At 41.7% G+C, this 9977-nt stretch overlaps 1 protein-coding gene across 2 annotated transcripts in view; it reads left to right on the top strand.

Moving 5' to 3' along the window:
• Window positions 1-5: 5 nt before the first annotated feature.
• The window catches only part of CRACR2A (calcium release activated channel regulator 2A), a 79574-nt gene continuing 69602 nt past the window's right edge, over window positions 6-9977 (top strand). Inside the window, exon 1 of one of the 2 annotated variants that reach the window (XM_083824883.1) lies at window positions 6-121. The gene's annotated coding sequence lies outside the window, so the exon portion shown is untranslated. The remainder of the gene's footprint in view (window positions 122-9977) is intronic. The other variant, XM_083824881.1, reaches the window with a different exon arrangement.

Genomic DNA, 9977 nt, shown 5'->3' with positions numbered 1-9977 from the left:
TACACATTGCTTTGCATTTGGAGGTCTCTTGGTTTGAATTCTAAACCTGCAAAAGAAATCCATCTGGAGAAAACAGATAAAGGACCTACAGTTCACCAAAGCTGCTATGTTTGACTTGAAGGTAAGCTTCAACTATATACTTGCTAGATTATAGAATTGCACTACAATTTCAACTTTTAGTTTTAGGTTGGATATTAGGAAAAATTTCTTCACTGTAAGGGTTTTGAAGCATTGGAACAGGCTGCCCAGGGAAGTAGCTGAGTCATCAACCCTGGAGGTATTTAGAAGATGTGTAGATGTGGTGCTAAGAGACATGGTTTAGTGGTAGGCTTTGCAGTGCTAGGTTAATTGTTGGACTTGATCTCAGAGGTCTCTTCTAGCCTAAATGATTCTATGATCTCTGATCACAGTTGAAATCTCTAAGTCCTACTGTTCCAAGCATGATTCACATTTGATTCACTAATATGGTAGCTATGCCAAGGGCACACTGTTTCCCACATTGTGCGAAATAGCAAATCGTGGGGAGCTTCTGCATTACTGACTCCTTTTTATTCTTAACCAGTAGTCTACAGAACACACATTTCGTGAAACTAACAAATACACATGCTGTTACTTTGATTTGTTCTTTTATTTCTTCAGAGGTCTCAACTGACCTTTCTAGCTAAGGAAACTGAATGGGTTTTTAATGTCTCATGGACACAAAATATTATCAACTATACTGATCTTAGTATCTTTTCTAATAGTTTGTATTCTGTTCTCTTGTTTACTACTTAAAGAAATTGAATTGCTGAATCTTAATCTCACTTATCACTGCACAATTGTAGTTTTCAGCTCTTCTTTTAATGTACTGTTCTCTTCCTTGTGATCTTTTTGCTGATGAATCTTGATACTGCACATATCCACAAAGCAGCCATCTTCTTGCTGGCAAGGAGAGAGATAATTAGTGCAAGCAAAGTCCAGAATGGTAATGGTAACCAATACAAAAAATAGTTGGACTTAATAAAAAGGACAGAGGAAAAGGAAGAAAGGAGAATAATTTTTGGATTAAGGAACATTAAAGAAATGAAAAGGGGTTTGGTCAGATTATGGGGAACAAAAGCTGCTGTGTTCAGTTACTATTGTGTGTTCTTTTATGTGCCTTAAACTGAGGTAAAATTTTCTTATTAAATTATTTTTGTGGCAGAATGTTTTCATGTGGGCATAACATTTTAATTTGAGCTGATCTTATTTCTATATCATATTGGGCTTCCCCTTCCAGTTTTGCTTTTTAGAATGGATGTGTACTCAGTTATGCTGAATTGCCTCATTTCATCCAAGGCAGTTTAGGCGTTGATCTTCATTCCAGTTCATTTACAGAGGCAGTTTGTGCAAACTTTTAAGTTAAAATCTGCAAAACGAAAAGAATTTAGCTTTTTTGTATAGAAGCTGTCCCAGTACCAAGTGCCTTGTACACTCACATCTAACCTAGATGTGAGATGCGTAATATACTAACTATATTTAATGACTTAAATTCCAGAGTACATTGGATGCTAGTTTAGCTGGTGGTTTGAGGACAGGGCTGATCCATCTTAAACTGTCATCAGCAAACAAGATCCTAGCGGAAAGGCTAAAGTGACCTTATGCAGTCTGCACAGGTAGAGATTATTACTTTCAGGAAGAAGATTTGTCAGTAATTAGTGTGCTTTTAATTGGCTACCTATACAGACTACATCTGATAAACATGCGTTAGTCTTAAAATTCCTTTGATTGGTATGTTGATCAGTGCTGTAATTGTAATGGTTGTTAGGTACTGTCCAAAATAGCATACTCACCAAAATCAGGTCTATTCCAGTTTCCAGTTTTACCCTGCTGGGCAGCTCAACTCAACCACAACTGTTCTCTGACTCCCCCTCCCCATCCTCAAAGGAAAAGGGGGAGGAAATAAGATGGAAAGGGCTCAAGGGTGGAGATAAGGACAGGGACATCACTCAACAATTACTGTCATGAGCAAAACAGACTCAGCATAGGGATATTAATATAATTTATCACTAGCAGACTAGTACAGTAAGAAACTAAAAGCAGACTGAAAACACCCGCTGTCTCATCCACCCTCTTATAAATTCTTCCCCAAGTGGCGTAGGGAACAGGGAATGGTGGTTGTGGTCAGTCCGTAAAACTTTGTCTCTGCCACTCTTTCATGGTCACTCTCTGCCCCTGCTCCAATGTCGGGTCCCTCCCATGTGATGTAGTCCTTTGCAAACTGATCCTACGTTGGTTTCCCACAGACAGCAGCTCTTCAAGAACTGCCCCTATATGGGTCTGTACCACAAGGTCCATCTGTCAGGAGCATACTGCTCCTGCATGGGTCCCCCACAGATGGCAGCTCTCCCCAGACCCCCTGCTCCTGCGTGGTCTCTTCTCCACAAGCTACAGGTCCATCCTGTAGTCTGCTCCAGAGAGGACTCTATAGGCTGCAGCCTCCTGCAGGCCCAGTCCACCTGCTCCACCATGGGCTCCTCCATGGGCTGCAGCATGGAGGTCTGCTCTGCCACAGTACACCATGGGCTGCAGGGGTACAGCCTGCTCCACCATGGGCCTCTCTACAGGCCGCAGGGGAACTTCTGCTCTAGCACCTGGAGCACCTCTTTCACCTCCTTCTTCACTCACCTTGGTATCTGCAGGGCTGTTTCTCACTCCTCTCTCCCAGCTGCTACTGTGCAACAGTTTTTTTCTGTTTCTTAAATATACTCTCACAGATGCACAACTAACATCGCTTATTGGCTTGGCTCCGGCCAGTGAGTCCCTTTTGGAGCTGTCTGAATCTGGCTTTTATCTAGCATGGGGCAGCTTCTGGACTCTTCTCACAGAGGCCACCCCTGCAGCCCCCTTGCTACCAAGCCCTTGCCACATAAACCCAATACATCCACTATACTCTTCTACTGTTAGAAGACACCAAAAAATTGTGGGAACTGAGGGAGACTTTGTAAAGTGTTTTGTGTTTCCTCCATGCTTCTCTTGCCTTTTTTGCAGTGTCACAACCCTGGAGAGTTAGTGATGGAATTTAGAGAGAGGCATGATCTCTGAGCAGCCAAAATAATATTTTTGTTGCTTGATTGTATTTCTTTTGTCTTTGTTTAACAAAGACAGAATCCACTGACATTGCTCATGAATTCACTGATTTGATTTCTATCATTTATAGGGTAGAAAAGTTTGTCAGCAAGCTACATTAGAGGTGAATGCTTTTTGTGAAAAACACAATTCATAGCAAATAGCTTGGTCACAGGGGATGGTATCCTTGTGCATTTTTTGCTTTTTCTAGGCTTAGTTCTGGAGAATGATACTCAAACCTTTCCAAATAAAATGAATATAGGGCAAGAGAGAATGAAATTCATGGCCAGTGCAAGGTGATGACAAGAAAGAAAACCACTGACTCTAAATTAAGAAGCAGTGCTAAAGGATGTTGTGTGGCTACCTCTCCTAGCCTCTCCAGCCAAGGACTCCCTCCTCCCTGGCTGCTGGAGCTCATCCCAGGAACCTGGGGTCTCTGTCCAGATTTAGGGCTGTAACTGATGATTTTTCCTTTGTAGGTTCAGCCAGTAGTGAAGCCAAGTATGTATGCCACAGGCCCACACAGCGTACTGCCAGAAAGTAGTGCCTTCATTAGCACCTGCACGTAGGACTTGCCTAAAACAAAAGCTGGTAGGGATGCTAGAAGGGTGTTAATGCAGCCATTATATATTTAGGTTCGCAAGCACACACACATTAATAGATCCCTTGAGTACTGGCGCAATCCTTCTGTCTGTCTGGCACCCCTGCTTGGATCCTGGGCCCTGTTACCTGTCCCCTGGATCTCCTACTTGCCAACTGGTCCAGCTTGATGCTTACTGAAAAAGCGCAGCACTCACACACTCATCCCACAGGTGCCACTCACTCATGTCCCTCCTGAATACCAGCATGTGCCCTTGCGCACTTGATACTCTGGCCTGGACCTGAGGCACCCCTACTCACCAGCTCATCTAGCTTGAAGTTTGCTAGTGTATACATACACATGACCTATGTACACCAGATTTTATGAAGATACAGATGCTTGGCCTACCCTCAGCAGCTGGTACCAAGCACGTGGGCTGTGACATGTGACCCTGCACCAGGCACCAGTGCTGAGCCCCTCATTCACCCCAGTCCTCCGAAGCAGCCAGTTTTGGGGGCACACACTGTTGTTGCACCAGTGGCTGAAAGTTAAAGACCTTCACTCACTCCGATAGCTGATGCTAAGACTGCCACTCGCTCTAGTAGCTGGCACCACAGGCTGGGTGTGCTTAGATCCTCAGTCTGACTCCAGTAGCCGGCACCTAGTCCACTCCACTCCAGTAGCTGGCAGTCTGGGTTCAAAGTCTGTAGGACCCGTCCTGGATCCAGAGAGCTATGGTCCCTCCAACTACTGAGGCTAGGACACTCAGTCACTCCAGTAGCTGGCACCAGCGACCAGATATGCCCACTCTCCCAATCCAGTAGCTGGAGACACACACATACAGGTCTTGCCGGTAGCTGGCACTTAGCCCTTGTGGCATGCATACACATGGGATAGAAGGTGAGATTGCGCACAGGGATAGTTAAGGAAAGGTTTAATAAGATATAATGAGATTGGACTGTCTGCAGCAATCAAGTGCAGGGCTCAGCCAGACAAACATACTGACCATCTCTGTTTTACACATGACCAGCCACTTTTGTACCTTTTTTTGTCTAAACCCGCTCTGTTCCTTCATCTTACCGACGCCACAGTCCATGCTGATCTTCCTGGAAGCAGCACTTGTAGTTTCTTAATCAATTTACGTGACTAGTGAGATTTCTTTCTTGTCATTGTCTCCATGTTTGTTTTGTTAGGTCTGTGTCTCTGTATACTTTGTTTCCAGTTTTCTCATTTTCCCTTAGTTTTCCAACTGACAGGATCCCTGTTCAGGTAACCTGACTGGGATAAGCAGTCTCACACTCTCATGTGCCAGTTAGTGCAACTGACCAGATTTGTTTTCATCGCGGCCTCCCTTACTGTGTCAGTCAGGTTTGGTCCCTGTATGTTTTTTTGTTTATGGCTTCCTCCCTTTCTTACTATCCCTTGTTACATTGGAAAAGTCTTTGATCAGATATCCTTAAAGGTGCAAACACTGCTTCCATGTATTCTTACAGATTATTGTTTAAAGAACCCACTTGAATGTGTAGGTATAGGAGAGCATTTGCTGTGCAGTGAAATAAGAAAGAATTTGCAGTGTAATGAAGAGAGTGTGTACAGTATAGGAAAAGGACTATCTGATGCAACATTCAAACAAAATGTGTCTGCTGATGCAGACATTAATCAATTCCATAGAATACTATAAAATGAGTTTCTCTTCCTGGTGTGCTTTGAGTTGTTATGAGTTTGATATTGTCATATTAAGTACAGTAAACCAGCTGGTCCTGGCATTTTGCAGACTTGTTATCACATTTAAAGTTTTCTTTCACACCTACTACATTTAGAGTCTTTTGTGGAAGAGATTGTAACTGGCTAGACGAAGAACTCCACTCCTAGAAACGACTGCCTAAAGTTATGCCCTTTTCAGCTATTGACTTTGTTAACTGGAAATATCATTAAATTCTGGTTTTATACTTTAGCTGCATTGGGATGCTTTTGAGGTCTTTTTGTTTCAGTATTTTCTTTTTAGAAGAGTGTAATTTGTAGATAGAAAGGGATGAAAGAACAATCAGAGGAGGGCCACGAAGTTGATCAGAGGGCTGGAGCACCTCTCCTATGAAGAAAGGCTGAGAGAGCTGGGGATGTTCAGCCTGGAGAAGAGGAGGCTCCGGGGAGACCTCATTGAGGCTTTTCAATACTTGAAGGGGTCTTAAAAAAAAAAAAAAAGATAAAGATTCTTTACACAGGTAGATAATGTTAGGACAAGGGGGAATAAACAAAAAGTAGATAGATTTAGATCTAGATAGATTTGGATCATTAGGAAGAAATTCTTCACTGTAAGGGTAGTGGCGCACTGGAACAGCTTGCCAAGAGAAGTTGTGGATGCCCCATCCCTGGAGGTGTTCAAGGCCAGGCTGGATGGGGCCTTGGTCAACCTGATCTAGTGAGTGACATTCCTGCCTATGGCAGGGGGGTTGGAGTTAGATGATCTTTAAGGTCCCTTCCAACCTGAGACATTCTATGATCGATAAGAAAACAGAAATCTGACAACATTTCAGCATTTAGGAAAACTGCTTAGTCCATGGGCTGAAAGGGTGCCAGTCAGAAGGCAGAGAATGGAAATTACATTGTTTCTTGTTAGAAACCAAGAAGGTTTAGACAATTTCCTGTTTCAGTCTGCTAGCCAATAAGTAACAAAATTTTACTTAAAGGGAATGAAATCATATTGACACTAAAAGGAACAACCCTATACGTTTCTTTTCTTTTCTCAGGTTGTCCTCAGATTTGTTTTTCTTCCTTTTGACTAATAAAGAAATCTAATATGTAAACAAATTATAGGTGGTGATTACCTTACCCATGTCCTGGTTTCATGAACAATATAAGGCAACAGAAGGCCTTAGCCTGCTCGCATCTCTCTGTTCCCCATGCTCTGTTTGCATTCATTTAGTCATAAAGTGAACTAGATGAAACACCTGAATATTTGTTTAAAACTAATTTGGCATGGGAAAGATGGTTCAGCTTAGTTATAGTGCCATTCAGTTCTCTTTTCTGGTCTATCACACTAATGCATAAATAAAGTAATGCTCAAATATAGACATCTATTTTTGACAAAACACAGAGGTGAATGGGAGCAGAAGGTCAAGAAAAAAATGTGGCAGGAACGAGAGATGTGTGGCTTTGGAAGTAGATTCAATATATGGTGCACTGCATGTGACACAATGTCAGCTTTAATGAAAAACTGTCCCCTCAAACTTTGTCAGAAGGCCATCAGGCTAAAGCAGGAAGACTTGAAGGGCTACAGCTGTACTCATCTGATGACAATGACTGTTGTTGTAGTCACAGTAGTTTTTTTTGTTTGTTTTTTAATTTAAAGATTTAGTCCTTAGAAGAAGGATTACATAATTACAGTTTTAGGTAATTATATATGTTTTAATATATAGAATCCCTCTATCCAGAGGGACTGCAACAAGCTGGAGAAATGGGCTGACAGGAACCTCTTGAAGCTCAACAATGAGAAGTGCAAATTCCTGTGCCTGGAGAAAAACAACCCCAGGCACCCGTACATGCTGGGGGCTGCCTGGCTGGACATTAGGATGGCTGAAAAGGACCTGTGGATCCTGCTGAACACCAAATTGAACATGAGCCAGCAATGTGCCTTTAGAGCAGCAAATAAGGCTAATGGTATCCTGAGCTGCACTAGACAAAGTATCATCGGCAGTTCAAGAGAGGTGATCCTTCCCCTCTGTTCAGCACTGGTGAGGCCATACCTGGAGTACTGTGTCAAGTTCTGGGCTCCACAGTACAAGAGAGGCATGGACAAACTGGTAAGAGTCCAAAGAGGGGACACAAAGATGATTATAGAACTGGAGCATCTCTCCTATGAGAAAAGACTAAGAGAGTTAGGACTGTTTAGCCTAGAGAAGAAAAGGCTTAGGAGGATCTTTTCAGTGTCTATAAACAGCTGGAAAGAAGCTGCAAAGAGAGCAGAGCCAGGCTCTGTTCGGTGGTGTCCAGTGCCAGGATAAGAGGCAATGGGCGCAAACTGAAAGATAGGAGGTTCTGTCTGGACATCAGGAAACACTTTTTTAATGTGTGGAAGACTGAGCAACGGAAGAGGTTGCCCAGAGAGGTTGTGGAGTCACCCTCCTTGGAGATCTTCAGAAACCATCTGGACTTGGTTCTGGGCAACCAACTCTCAGTGGCCTTGCTTTAGGAGTGGGTTTGGACTAGATAACCTCCAGAGGTTCCTTCCAACCTCAAACATTCTGTGAAAAAGCCAACTTTGACCACATTAGTAGCCTTGTATAGGGCTTAAGGTATAGGAGTTGGAGCAGTAGTTTTAAAAAGCATTTGTGCTTCAAGCTAATTATTCACCTTTCTATGCCTCACTTCCCCATTTCATCCCTTCTTTTATGTTCATAACACATATGGAGTGCAGCTTGCAGCTGAGCTTGGCTAGCACCTCCAAATGCCCATTATAATAAACTGAGGCAGGTTACACACCCAGTGGTGACCAAGCAGCTAGTACATGTAAGTGTTTTATCAGTCAGTATCTAGCTTTTGGAAGGTGAGAGTTGTCCTAGAAAGTAATTCTGCCTGAGAAAGGTTGGTGAAAATTAGGCTTTCAAGGGATGATTGTGCTATAAACCAGTGGGATTACTTTTTAAAGATTTTTTTTCATGAAATGGCTGGCTGACCCAAATACTTGCATCATACGTGTTGTGTTAACAAAACTATTAAGAATACTGTATCTCTGTCAAAAAACATCAAGTAACTGTTGGATGTGTATGAGAGTGACTTAAGTAGCAGCTCCAGACTGATTCTTTTTATGTTTTTGATTTTTTTTTTTAGTATAAGGAATATGACCCAAAGCTATGGAATAAGACAGGGACAAGAAAAGAAAAATCTGCAAAAAAATATAAATGTAAGAAAAATGGTTATGTAAGTGAAATGGTGCATTTGTCTGTATGTATTCAGGAGCTGGGAGATGGAAGCAAGAATAGGAGAGAATGTAAAAATATTACTGCTTTACATCTGTCAGTTACAAATCTTAAACTCAGTTTTCATGCTTATCATCTTCTTGAATGTTCAGCAACCTTATGTATTCCCAGTGGGACAGAGCATGGGATGGAGAGTCCGTTAAATTTTCATCTCTCTTGTCACTTTGTGATAAGGGTGGACTTACAGAACTGGTATGTAAATGATACAGAGCCAGAAATGAAAGACATCCCATTCGGTATAGTATCTCTTCTAAGGACTGTTGTGAGAAGTGTGGGGAGGGGATAGCAAAGTATTGCTGTCACTGGTCAACTATACCGAGCTGCTATAAGCATGACTGGCTTCTCACAGGGCCAGCATGCCTCCTAGAATATCCCCAAACCAGTGATATTGCATACATCTTGTCTTTGTATCTCTTGCTATGACAAGTGTGTGAAATCAGTATTACTATACTTAACTGAACACTCCTGTGCGACAGGAGAAAAAAAATGTTCTTTATTATAGTAATATATGAGAAGAAAATGTTACTCTAAATCTTTCTGTTCTATGAAGCATGGACAGCTGTTGTGTTCATATACTACTTATTGCAATAGATCTCATTTTTTCTTGGCATTTAGCTAGTATGGTGGAATGACTGATCTCACAATATGATCTTTCTCTGTCTCTTTGCATAAAACAGGTTTATATCAAACATTCTACGTAAGAGTTAGTTCCTACAAGTTTTCCTCTGATGCATAAAGTCCTTCACTGAACAGTATTCTACACTGTTTATGAAGTGTGCATTATGGAAGACAATATTCATTTAAATTTAACCTTGTTAAAAGCTTTGGGTGGAAGAGATGTGACTAAAATAGAGCTTTTAGCTATTAGTGCACTTCAGCAGTTCCTGGGATGGAATCTATAGAACACTTCTTCAAAGATTGCCAGGTTGTGGATAAAAATACACAATTTACCTCCTCTGTATAACTGCAGGGGTATTTGGTTAGTTAGTATATAATTAAGCCATAATTAAGTATATAATAATTATTAATAATTAATAATTAAGTATATAATTAAGTACATAATTAAGTATATAATATCAGCCAGGATATTTTTTCTTTGGGAAAGTAGGTCAAGATCCTTAATGGCAGTATGTTTTTAAGTCTGGTTGTTTATGGTTCAGCAAACTGGAGTCTTGAGTATAATTAAAGCAGTATCATGGGGATACTTCACAGACTTGGAGAGAATTTCATCTTCTGTACAGGTGGCTCCAGCTATTGCCAGCTACTGGAGCAAGTAGGGGTCCTAGTATCAGTAGCTGGAGGGGCTGTAGCTGCCTGGATCTGAAAGGGATCCT

The sequence above is a fragment of the Anser anser genome (genome assembly GCF_964211835.1).
Source record: "Anser anser genome assembly, chromosome: 1".
NCBI classification, from domain to species: domain Eukaryota; kingdom Metazoa; phylum Chordata; class Aves; order Anseriformes; family Anatidae; genus Anser; species Anser anser.
The sequence above is the reverse complement of the archived record's forward strand: the minus strand, read 5'-3'. Positions and strand labels throughout refer to the sequence as shown.